Below are 12622 nucleotides of genomic sequence, written 5' to 3'. Positions count from 1 at the left end.
TTTAGTGCACTACTGGGAGCCCCATCAGCACCAGCTTGTGGACCTGGGCCAGGAGGCTTGCTCTCAAATGCAATATAGGCATACCCTAAGGGTATGTCTGTGTTGCTTAGTAAACCTGGGATTAAACTCAGGTTTAAGACCAATGCCCTCACCGGCCACACACAGTCTTCTGACTCATGCCAGAAACCTCTCATGGCTCAGGTTTGAGGATTACCTAGGATTATGGGTCCAAGCCCAAGTCCCACTGTGGCATGAATTCAAGCCCATTCAGTTTGCAGTGTGGAGGTAGCTGAAGCTTAGGTCACTAGGCTCCCATACATAGTCTGCCAATACTATCCCACAAATCCTTAGGCCTTCGTATCCCAGTCCTTCCATCCCCAATTTCTCACTCGATTCCCAGGAACCAGAAGCACCTGCCTGATTCCAGTGCAACTGCTCAGCATGTAACCCTTCATTGCCACCCGGAACACTCAATTGGAAACACACTTAACCCGATGGTATTTTAGCTATGACCAGCACTAACAAGAAGTCCTACATCAAACACACTGCTAGTTGGTCAGAGGAACACAGCCAAATTCTGGTGAAAATGTGGTGTGAAGAGAGAAGAGCTTCAGCTTCCTCAAGAGACCAGAAACAACCATTTGTACAAAAGTATCTAGGCAAGGCTGGCAGCAGTGGGCATCCACTGGACTGCCTGTCAATGCCAGGAGTGAGTCAAGATGCTGTAGACAGAGTACTGCGAAGCCAAAGATAACTGCACCTGAGGAAACTCCCTGTCTACCTGCCTCTTCTATGAGGAATTTGGTGGTTGGAACTGCAACAAGCACAGAGCCAGTGGTGTTGCATGACGATCTGCTGAGGAGGGGTGACACACTTATAACCCCTCAGTCACAGGCACCATCAACGGAGAGCCTGCAGCCTTAGGATCAAGCAGCTAAAGTAACCCTGGTCCTCATGCTTGTCAAGGATCAGGCTATGCTGCCAGAGCAGCTACAGCATATCCTGGATCCATATTCAGAGGACTTGTTTGCAGATGGCCTGGGGGAAAGCAGCTTGAAGCTTATGCAGCAGCAGCAGCAAGAAGAAGCTGTCCTGAAGCCGGAGCCTGGTATGTATCGGCTGCCATATATTTAGTTATGAATACTAACAATGGGACGAATTTCTGAGTTATGTGAAATTGAAATAGTACAAGCTGTGGGTTGGAGTGTGCTCCCATTGAGGGCAGAAGCCACACCATTTCCCTAGTGACCCCCAGCCTCCTCCCAGACACCACATGGATAATGGGAAATGAGGGGGAGGGGGAGTTAAACAAGCAAGTAGCATGAAATTTTACTAGTTGCACACTTATTGTTAGAAACGTAGGTTTGAGTTATTAGACTTACGCATCTTACTTTCCATTTCCTGCAAGTACAACGCAGCTTAGAAACTGGCCATGCTGGACCATCCTCCCAGCATAGCTGGAGTGTCCCAGGCTGCCTGTATTGCCAGCCCACATGGCATCAGAGTATGTATTTAGTATTATGGGTATGAATAGTATTTAGTCCACAGTGCCTGTATTATGAGTCTTCATGGCTGTTGAGGATATATTTAGTCCAAGGCTGCTAGTTGAGTCTGTACAGTAATTCAGGGTACTTTTAAGAAGGTGTCTCCATCCAAAATCAGCATCTTTTTTTTTTTTGCCACTAATTTCCCCCCATTTTTGTATGGTGATGCATGCAAACTTCTCATAGAGTGCAAACTCCAGATGGTTACATTCTGGGCTAAGGCATACTTTTAGGTCTGCTTCTGTTGTTTATGAGCCCTGTTCATTCATAGATCAGTAACCAGATGCCAAAAAAGCTCCTTTGCATAGATAGATGGCTCTCCACTGCTGGACTAGAATTAAAGTTCTTGCTTCCATTCAAGCACCTTCAAGACCATGATGTCTTCTAGAGCTTGTCCTGCCTGGAACAATTATGAAACTGTAGCTAGTAACAGGGCCCTTCATGGGATTCCACCTCACCTCCCCCCACCACCAAAAAAGAGGGATTTATAAATGCTTTTAATTTATTTTTGGTATGTGCATCTTACCAAGATGTGTATGTTGGCTTGAACCATGACATTCAGGAACTTCTATGCAGGGCAATGAATTTTAAGTGAATAAAATAAAACCAAAAGATAAAAAGTATCTGGGTCACTTTTGACCTTAAAGTGACCCAGCCCCAGGAAAACTGTAGATTTTAATCTACTTTTAATTTTCACAGACAATGATGCACTCTTTCATTTTTCTTGGCAGGCCCTTCCATCTCTGCTGGGCAGAGGGAAGGAACCAGCAGCCTGGGAGAGCAGACTCTCACATCAGCGTATAAGGAGAGAGAGTGTCACAGATTAAATGAGGCTGGACATTTTGGACAAAGCCAGTAAGCAACTTTCTTATCCGAGAGCGAAGGAAGAAAGAAGGCAAGAAAGTCAGTGAGACTGTCCAGCAAAAGGAGAGATTGGTTTCATGGAGTGAGAGTGGAGGTTGAGGGAAGAAGACAGAGTGCAACAACAGGAGCTGTTTGAGAAGTTTCTCACTCCCATGGTAACCAGTCTGCAGTCTTCAGCTGCAGCTTCATGCTCTGAGTCCCCTACATGCTACCGTGTCCTGCAGGCTATGCAGCGTTTTAGGGTTGGCTGGTCCATGGCAAAGGCAATGAACATAACATTGAACAGTCATGTATACCCTGTATATTCCTCCACTTCTATTTAACCACAGGCCATGCATGTGAAACGTACTAGAAGGGCCAAGGAGAACAGCAATACGGGGGACACACAGAAACACTGAAACTAATATAGTGGCAATGTATATAGTTTGGCTGTTTTTCCCCCTTTTTCATTTGGTTTCTTACTATGCTCTGTTTTTTATTTATTGTCTTTTATGTCTTGATGGCAACTAGTCTGCCTCAAAGATTTTTAAAATGTAACTTCCTTACTTGCATGTTTAAAATAAACATTTGTAAACAAGGATACATGAGTAATTTTTATTAAAATCGATACAAAGAAACCTCATCACAGTAATCCATAAGCTGTGTTGAGGTAAATCAGTTTTATAAAATACAAAACAAAATTCAGAGAACCTCATTACAGTAATCCATAAGCTGTTTGTTGTACATTAACAGTCTTTATAAAACACACCATAAAATTCATAAAAATTCTAACATAGCTGTCTGTAAAAATTCTACATGGCAGTCAGTAATTATATTATGTCACTCCCCTTCACCCATGTCACCCTGAAAACCCATTATGTGAACACACAAAGTATCTCTGGTTTCCTTTGTGTGTGTGTGTATCCTGCCCCAGTAATGACAGGTGTACTTTCTGATTGCGTATACCATTGCAGCAATACAACACTGTCTTGAGTCCACGCCTAGTAAAATGGTTTAGCTTTGCAGACATTGTGCAGTACACAGCAGGCCACAATAATGTGATTGGCATTGACAAGATTGGCATCCAAACAGTTCTGGAGACAATGCCGTCTGGATTTCAGTTGACCAAATGCACATTCCACCACCATCTGACTGCTAGTGAGCATGTAATTGAGTCTTTTTTTGTCAGGGCGTCTGAAATCATGGTACAGTTTCATAAGCTGCAGCAGAATGGGCTATGCGGGATCCCCTAGAATAACAGTGGAGACAATGGCTCTATTTATATCAATGTCATTTGGAGGGAATAATGTCCCAACTTGTCCATGAAGGTTATATCCTGATCTCTTGGAAACCCTGGCATCATGCACTTTGCCAGTACATCCCACATTGGTGTCCAGGAACTTGCCTCTATGGTTACCTAGGCCTGCATAATGATGGAGTGGTACCTTTTGTGGTTTATGTACTCCATGCACTCCTTGTGGAGGACAAACACTGAGCTCATGAGTCCCATCAATAGGCCCATAGCAGTCTGGGAAGCCCATTCTCTCAAAACTGGCAGTTATTTCAGGAACATTATTTATGCCCACCACCTTTGAGTAAACCACAGTCCTGATTGCCTCACAAACCTCCACTACCACAACTCCCACAGCTGACTTGCCAACACCAAACTGGTTAGTCATGGATCTGTAGCCAGATGGCCATAGCAACCCACTTCTGGACGGGCATGGCTTCCATTGTGTATGCCCTGATGCTGGAGGGTCAGGACAAGCTGATCACACAGCTTCAGGAACGTCTGCTTCTTTATGCAAGAGTTCTGGAACCACTGCTGATCATTCCAGGGTCCACATGATGATGCAATCCAACTAGTCTGTCCTGGTGGTGGTGCTCCAGAAGCACTGGTCTGCATATGGGGCATCTGCAGTTATGGCAGCAAGCATGATCAGTGTCCGCTGCGTCATGGGTGCCATCTATACCCCCCTTGGAGAGGTGCCTTTGATAGGACAAATACTGCTTCCAAAATCTCCACCAGTGTCTCACAGATGCTCTGCTTGCCTGCTGAAATAGCAGTAAGAGGGCAAGTTGGAGCAGTTCTTCTTCCATTGGTGCTGGATCCAACTTACAGGCTCTGGTTGCAGGGAGAGTACAGACCCAAAAATGGCTCCACTGAATGTGGTGGTGGGATAAGAGCACTTCTGGCAAGTGCCAGGCAATGGACAGAGAATTCTCCCACAGTGCACCATGAGCCACCCAGAGTGGCTACAGATAGCAAGGACACTAAGAACCCTGTGATATGACCCCAGAAGCCACATAGTCTACTCGTGTCTGCATAATGCAGTATGGATGCATCAAAACAGGTGTGAGAGACTCTTGTTATAATGCAATTGTGAGTGGTCAAGCATGAGCTTGCTAAGAACAAGTCTGCAGGCATGTCCCCCACAGGCCCAGATTTATTGTGAAATGTAGACATACCCTTAATGATAAAGATACCAAAGTAGGATTTTTACTTGACAGTTATGACCAAATTCTGCTCTGATTCACACTTTTTGCAACTCCATTGAAATCAGAGGGCTGATATGCGGGTATATGTCAGGGCAGAACTTGGCCCTCAGTTAAGTAGGAAAATGCAGGTAGTTAGACAATGAAACATTCTGAGGTCTGGATCTTTTTTCTCTGATATATGGCACAATACTTGTAATACATGGTACAATATATTCCCTCTATATATGTAGCAAGAACTAAGCTGGTATTTGTGACCAAGTTAAGTGTTCTGGAATTAAATGATTTGATAGAAAACAAAGGATTTACTGTATTTTGTGTATATATTTTATCATGTCACCTACATCTTTAGCTGTCAGGCTGTTTTTTTGTTGTTTTGCTTGTTTGTGATTAACTACTTATCCATTACCTCTGTTAAGATCAAAGGGGGTTAACACAAAGGTTGAATTGGGTCAACATATTCTGTGGTTTGAGATGCAGTTTTGAACCCCATTTCTCAGATAAAGCATTAGTTAAAGGTCAGTTCTGCAAACTATAAATTCTTTATATGGACTAGTGCCTTTGAGTATCGTTGTGGTTCACCTCATTAAGTGGCCTAATGGCTACAAATATGATTATGCATTGATTATTTAATGTGTCAAGAGAATCACATATTAGTTAATTACAGAAACACTTATTCACATGATTATGGTTCTTGTATTGAGCACTGTTGTATCAATTGTCTGTAGGCTGCTAGTACACATTGTCTTGATAGTATCAAGACTTTAGTGTCCGTGATTGATGGACTGAGCACCAATGGAGTTAGGACAGCCTTAAATGAAAACAAAAGCAATTTCATTTTAGATTCAGTATGATGGAAATGATTATGCCTCATTCAGAATCACTATTGTCTGTGAAATCAATATGTGACAGATTGTAGCCTGCTATATAAAGAGGCAAAATTGATTTTTGTAAATAGATTAGTGACTAACTATTAGTGACTTTTAATAGACTAATGCAGCTTGGGGTTGAGGGCCATTAAGACCGTAACAGTGTCAGGTGATTCCATGTCAGACCTGTGTTTTGTAAATGAACTAAATGTACTAGTTTGTTTTTAAAGGTAAGGAAACTAACTACATACAAACGATGAGTCAGGCCAAAAGTTGGAAAATTCAAAGCTGAGGTTCACTCTTCTCTTAACTTTCGCTATTGTATCTGGATACTGCAGTGCTCTGAGACCATTGCCATAATATTATTGCTATTTATTATGTATACATCCTATAATAGTGCTTTGTGAACATATTTGGCTCTTCACAAAACACTTAGAACGATGACAAGCACCTCAAATCCCAGCCACAACTGCTTAAGTTAAAGGTAGAGTGTTAGATCTGCACACCTATAATGCTTACATAAACAAGTAAACGTTTGCTCTGAATTCTTTGACTTTTGGTCTGTCAGACTTTTAAAATATTTTAAAGCTCTTTACAGGTGAAAGTTGCTGTATAAGTGCAAGTATTATTCCCCAGAGTTCCTTTATATCTGCTTTGTTTCTTTTTGTACCTGTGTCTCCTGGTCAGATGCCTGCTCTTACAGTATATTCTGTGGGTTTCTTCTTTCTTTTTCTTTTTTTTATGTTACAGACTGTAGGAGGGCATGTGATGTAATAAAATAGATTCCAAGGGAATATTGCCATCAAATTCAAGTTGAGGTATGAACTTTGGGCCAGCCCAGTCCCCCATCTGTCACTTTTGTGCCGGCTGAGTGGCACAGAGGGAACATAATCTGGCCACAGTTGACCTGTTGAGAATTTGCCTGGTGGAGGTAGGTGAATACTCAACTGGCATAAAGCTATTAGAGCTGATTCCTAGACCACACTCTCCTTCATTCATTCCTAGGCATAAGGGGCAGGGAGACTGGGATGGGAGAGCTAGAACAGAGTTCCCTTACTGCAATTCTCAGCTGACATATGGCCCCTTAGGATCCATAGCTAGTGGCTCTAAGTTAGAGCAATCCCTAGCACATATTGACGCATGAGCGACTGTTGCCCAGTGCATTTGAAAGTTTGGAGTCTGCAGTTTGGGTTGCAGAATTTAGTTCCAGGTTCATGTTTCTTCAGCTTAGCATCTCATCTGTTCTTCAGTTCAACCTCTAGTTTCCAATGGCTGGTGTAAGCAAAATGTATCTGGGTTTTCCCAAGAAAACAGTAAAAATTGTTCTTAATAGCTGCTAAATTTTTAATGGAAACGTGTCTTTCTCTCTTTAACCAATGCTCATGTCTGTCTGTCTTTTTGCCCTGCAATGTTATCATGAGTTAATTTATAAAGCCTAGAAGAAAATTGCTCTGTGCACTGAGGAAACAGTTACACTTGTTACAGGTTGTCATTTATAATTCAAAGCAATCAAATTTACTTATTTACTTTAGAGTGTTTAATAAATAGAAAGCTATAGAGGGTTAGTGGAAAAAAATACTTTGCACTTTTAGTGCTTTCAAACCAAATATGTCAAACCGCTTTAGAAAAGTGGGTATTTTTTATACAACAGAGCAAACAAGTTCTTTTCAGGTCATTACAATATTTAGTTCACATTTTGCCACTAATTATTGGGTTACAGGGACAAATTGCGGTTTTGTACTCTGTGATGTCAACATACATATACACTGCTTGCAAGAGTTTAGGGCTATGGTGGAGTGAGTGTTTGTTAAACGATAAAAATATTGTTAGAGATTTTGTAATGAGGTATTCTGTTCTGTGATCTATCAAAGTTTAATAAAGAAAAAAGAAAAAACCTTCTAATCTTGTCATGTTAATTGCAGGCAATCAGCAAAAGTTTAATATTTCTTAGATAGGACCAAATTCTTGTCCCATTGAAATCAGTGGAACTTCTTGGCTCACTCTGGACTTGAGCAAAACTCTCTTTAACTTCTGGCTGATTTCAGTGGATGTCCTGGCTGATCAAGGACAGCAGCATTCTGCCCAAAATGTTTAAATAGGATTGCTAAGACATATGGTGCATAGCAAACCTTAAACTTTAATTGGATGGATTTTGCAAAATTAAAACTCTTCATGTATTTTACCCTACACGTGAGTAAAATGGAAATAGAAAATTCAAAATTAAAAAGGCATCCTATTAATCTTGCTATTTAATAGGCAGCAGATTTAAAACAAACAAAAGGCAGTACTTCTTCACACAACGCACAGTCAATCTACAGAACATGTTGCCAGGAGATGTTGTGACAGCCGGAAGTATAACTGGTGTTGCAGCACTCCAGCTTTGCCTTGGGGGGTCCTGCACTTCTAAGCAGTTAGGGGGTTGCCTCAGAGGTTTGCAGTGACTCTCAGTGTAGCCTCTCTCCCCTCCTAGAAGCAAGGGTTACAGCTTACTGATCCACCTTCATTATCGGCCAGTCAACAGGTTTGGTGTAAGAGCCCTGTTTAGTCCCTAACATCCTACTCGGGGAGTGTTTGTGTAGAGGTGTGGGAAGGGTTGGGGGGAACCGAGGCCTGCCCTCTTCTTGGGTTCCAGCCCAGGGACCCTAATGGCACCGGCAACAGGTAGTTGAGTTATACCAGAGCTATAGCCCTTCCCTGGGCTACTTCCCCAAACAGACACTCCTAGGTTCCCCACCATGCTTGTCCTCCCAGCTCTTTCACTGCACACCTTCTTTCTCCCAGTTTTCCCACTGCACACCTTCCTACTCCCAGTTCCTACCAGCTGGCCTCTCTGAAGGGGCTTCCTTTTAAACTAATCCCAGCCGGTTCTAAACAAGCATCGGGTGATCTGATTAGCCTGTTTCCCTTGATTGCTTCTAGTCAGTTCTTAATTGGTTCCAAGTGTCTTATGGAGTCTGCCTGACTTAATTGCTTCTAGCACCTTCCTGACTGCTCTGGGGCAGCCTCTGCCCGGGTCACTCAGTGAACAGAAAACTATTCATCCAGTGTCCTGTGTGTTTCCTTCGACCAGACTCCTGCACCCAACCGGTCTGGGTCTGTCGCACTGGATTCAGAAAAGAATTAGATAAATTAATGGAGAATACATCCTGTCAATGGCTGTTTGCCAAGATGATCAGGGATATAAACCCATGCTCCAGAAGCTGGATTGGACAACAGGGGATGGATTACTCAAAATTGCCTTGTTCTGTTCATTCCCTATGAAGCATTTGGAACTGGGCTAGATGGAACTTTGGTCTGATCCAGTATAGCCGTTCTTATGTTCTTAACCATTTTTAAAGACTGAAAATGAAATAGCAGTTACCTGCATAATTACTTTAGTACTAAAGCAGGAAGTGTGATAGCCACATGTATCTGAATATCAGCCCGCACATACCACAGATGACAAGCCAGCATATCCATCATAGTTTATGTAATAGTCACTGAAGAAATAGTCTGCTGAACATTGCAGGGAGCATACAAACAAGCTTTTTCCTCCATCTGTGCATTTTCATTAACAATTGTCTTCATAATAAGAAACCATATTAGTTTCCAGTTTGCACTGGTAGCTCAGGCTTTAGCAGATTCCAAGAACTTCATCAGAGCTAGAGATTATTGTTACAACATTAATCTATGCATTTTATAACTGTGTTTTATCTTATAGGTCTCAAAACTATATTTTTTTGCTCCAAGAACCTGATCCAGAGCCTGGAAAGCTGGAAAAGGCATTTATTTACTAAAAGCTTTTGATTCTGTACTGTTATTAAGCAAACATATATCAGGGTATTTTTGTTTTTAAATTATTGTAAGCCTTTAAGTATTTTTATATTTTTGGGCTCAAATATTGCCTTAGCAAAGGTCTAGTTCTATTTATTTTTCAGTAGGAATTTAGGAGAATATTTTTCTATCAGGGCACTCATGTTTAGCAGCATGCACCCTGGCTTACAGATTTAGGGCTTGCCCCGGGCTCCCATTGACTCCCAAGCAAGCGAGAATGGGCCCACACTAGCAATCATGGTTCAACATTTTGCTGTAAATATTAAAGAGAAGGTAGTCCAGCAACCTACTAGATTGTGCATTAAATGTGAGAGATTTTGCTTCAAGTGTTAACATTTTTATATTGCAATTTGAGACCTTCGTTGTTCTGTCGTAGCACACAAGTACAATGGTTGTACTAGCTTAGGACCAGATTCTGATTCCCTTATTCACATGGAATAGGACCTTTCCTTTCTCCTTGACCAGTACTGCTGAAGTCAGTTGGGCTGCTTGTGGCCAAAGATGCTATTCAGTATGAGTAAGGGTGTCAATCTGGCCCCTACTGTTTATAGTTTGTAGAAACTGTAGCAGACTGCTTTCTTTATGGAATAAACGGAGGGGATTGGTAGATAAGACCTAGAGCAGTGGTTCTCAACCCACAGCCACGGGCCGCATTTGACCCAGTTAGCACACAGTTGCAGCCCAGCTGTGTGCTAAAAAAATCGAAAGTTTCCCACTCCAGTCTGGCAGGGGGCAGTGCCGGCTGAGTGGGAGACGGCATCACGCAGCCCTGTTCCAGTGCTCCTATCAGCAGGCAAGGCGGAGCAGCCCACTGTGGCAGGGAGGAGCTCAGCAGTCCAATGTAGGGGGCCCTGCTGGGCAAGTGGGTCCTGAGGGAGCCCGGCCTCCTGGGCAGGCCCCGCTCTTGCTCCAGCATGACTAATCGTGCCATTCCCGAGTGGCCAGAGCGATCCCTGACCAACCCCAGCCATGCTTCCGGCTCAGCCTGGTGGACACAGTCACCTCCCAGCAGGGCTGGTGAATGTGTTGCCGGCACAGAGTGCCCGAGGCAAGCAACAGCTGGGTTCGTTGCCCGGTATGCATCGCACCAATGACCACAACAGGGTGGAGAAGCAGAGAAATTTATTTGGAGCTCCAAATAGGGCACAGGGAGACTGAGCTGTCTCAAATCCTGCAGCAGTGCAGCAGATTCCAGTATACATTTTATACCTTTGCCTATTTCACTACACAAGCTTATGCAACCAATTACCTGTTGCCCCGTACAATATCATAGCCAATCAGCTAAAGCAGCCAGTTGTGTTTTTCCTCAGTAGCATTGCCCGAGCCTTGCCTATTTGTTACTGTTTTTTGTTAAACATTGCTGCCTTATCTATCTGTTTCCCAGGCTGAAGCTGGCCTTGGCTGGTGAGCCGTGTGCAAACCTGTCTGTTTGTATGCTAGCTTCCTCAGAGTTATGCAGGATCACAGAGGGTTCAAGGAGCAAAGGGGCCTTAGTTTATCCGGGCCTAGAGCAGAAGGGCTTCCTCGACACTCGTGGTCTTCCACCCTCCCGAGTTACCTAGTATAGTGCCCAGTGTCCCCAACAAATGTGTCCAGGGGGCAGGGCGCAGGAGAGTGGGTCTCTGGGGGGTTTGTGGGGGACTCTGGACAGTGAGGGGGTGGGGGCGCTGGGCAGTGGGGAGTTTGTGGGGGGTGCTGGGCAATGGAGGGCTTGTGGGCAGGGGTGCTGGGCATATGGCTCTTTGGGGGGGCACTTGTCATAGGGATCTTTGGGGGAGGGTCTCTGGGCAGGGGAGAACTGGGCATAGGGAGTTGAGAGAGGTGCTGGGCAGAGGGTTGGTGTGGTGCGTGGTGCAGGACAAGCCCCGAGGGGAAGGGGCACACTGGCAGCGCAGAGTTCGGCAGGCCAGTGTGTGTGTCTGGCTCAGTGGTTCTCAACCTGCGGCTAACATAACACTTTGTGGGCCGCATACGCGGCCCACGATGGTAAATAGGTTGAGAACCACTGAGCTAGAGAGATCTGTTAGTGTTTAAAATCAGATACTGAAAATAGACTATATATTTATTCTATGTGTATGCTTTAAGTAAAATAACTGTAAATAGCCATTTAGTCTTATCTGTTCCTGTTGCAATAATATCTGATTCATGGCTAATTTTAAAAGGCAAGAACTGAATAAATTAAATTAATGTATGTGCCATTTTATGTCATAGTATTCTATTAGGTGCTTTTAGATAAATATGATAGACTTTTGGAACTATTAGGGACTTTTGGGGGGCTATCAAAATGTCAAGTCTAGCTACTTTATGCAGCAGGTTTGGCAAGTACAAAAATGGAACCCACAAAATATTGTTTAAATTAAAACAGTTGTGTTTGCACTGTTTAATATATCAAAATCCTACTGCAAAGTGATCAGATGTACAACAGTGGTAAATCACTGGTGTGGCCTGGTAGTTTTAATTACAACAGTGGTTCTGTTCTGCAAACTACAACCTGCTTAACATTAACCTTTGGAGTTACAATAAATATTTCCATTAGCTTGCATGCATTTTGGACTAGGGTAAAATGAAAGATGCAGAGGTGGCATATGGATTAAAAATGATTTCTCTCCTCAGTTTTGGTGCTGTATTGAAAGTTAAAGTATTGTATCGCAGTTTGGAAAGTACACATTAGCGCAGAAAAGTATTGTTTAAAACAAGCTATATGTTGAAAAGGCAAACTTGCAGGAAGTGAACTAGTGAATATGCTTTGAGCAGTTATGTATTGAATACTTAATATAGAAGAGCATAGAAAATAATAACCTAATGATGGACATCTAGTAAGTAGTTGGGCCTGATCCAACCCCCCTGGACTTTGGGGAAGCCCAGATCCTAACCTGACAACTGACTTCTGTGTCTGTAATGGGCCAAACTAGAATCATGTCACTGAGAGCCCTTGAACTTTGGAGGAGGTTTGGAACCCATCTTTACTAGTAAAGCTTTCACAAGGAGAGAATGTGTAAATGCTGATAAACCACTTGTAGGGGGGCAATCAAGATGTGCTAATAATCATATCAACAG

This window comes from Lepidochelys kempii, chromosome 3 (genome assembly GCF_965140265.1).
Source record: "Lepidochelys kempii isolate rLepKem1 chromosome 3, rLepKem1.hap2, whole genome shotgun sequence".
NCBI lineage: Eukaryota > Metazoa > Chordata > Testudines > Cheloniidae > Lepidochelys > Lepidochelys kempii.
The sequence above is the reverse complement of the archived record's forward strand: the minus strand, read 5'-3'. Positions refer to the sequence as shown.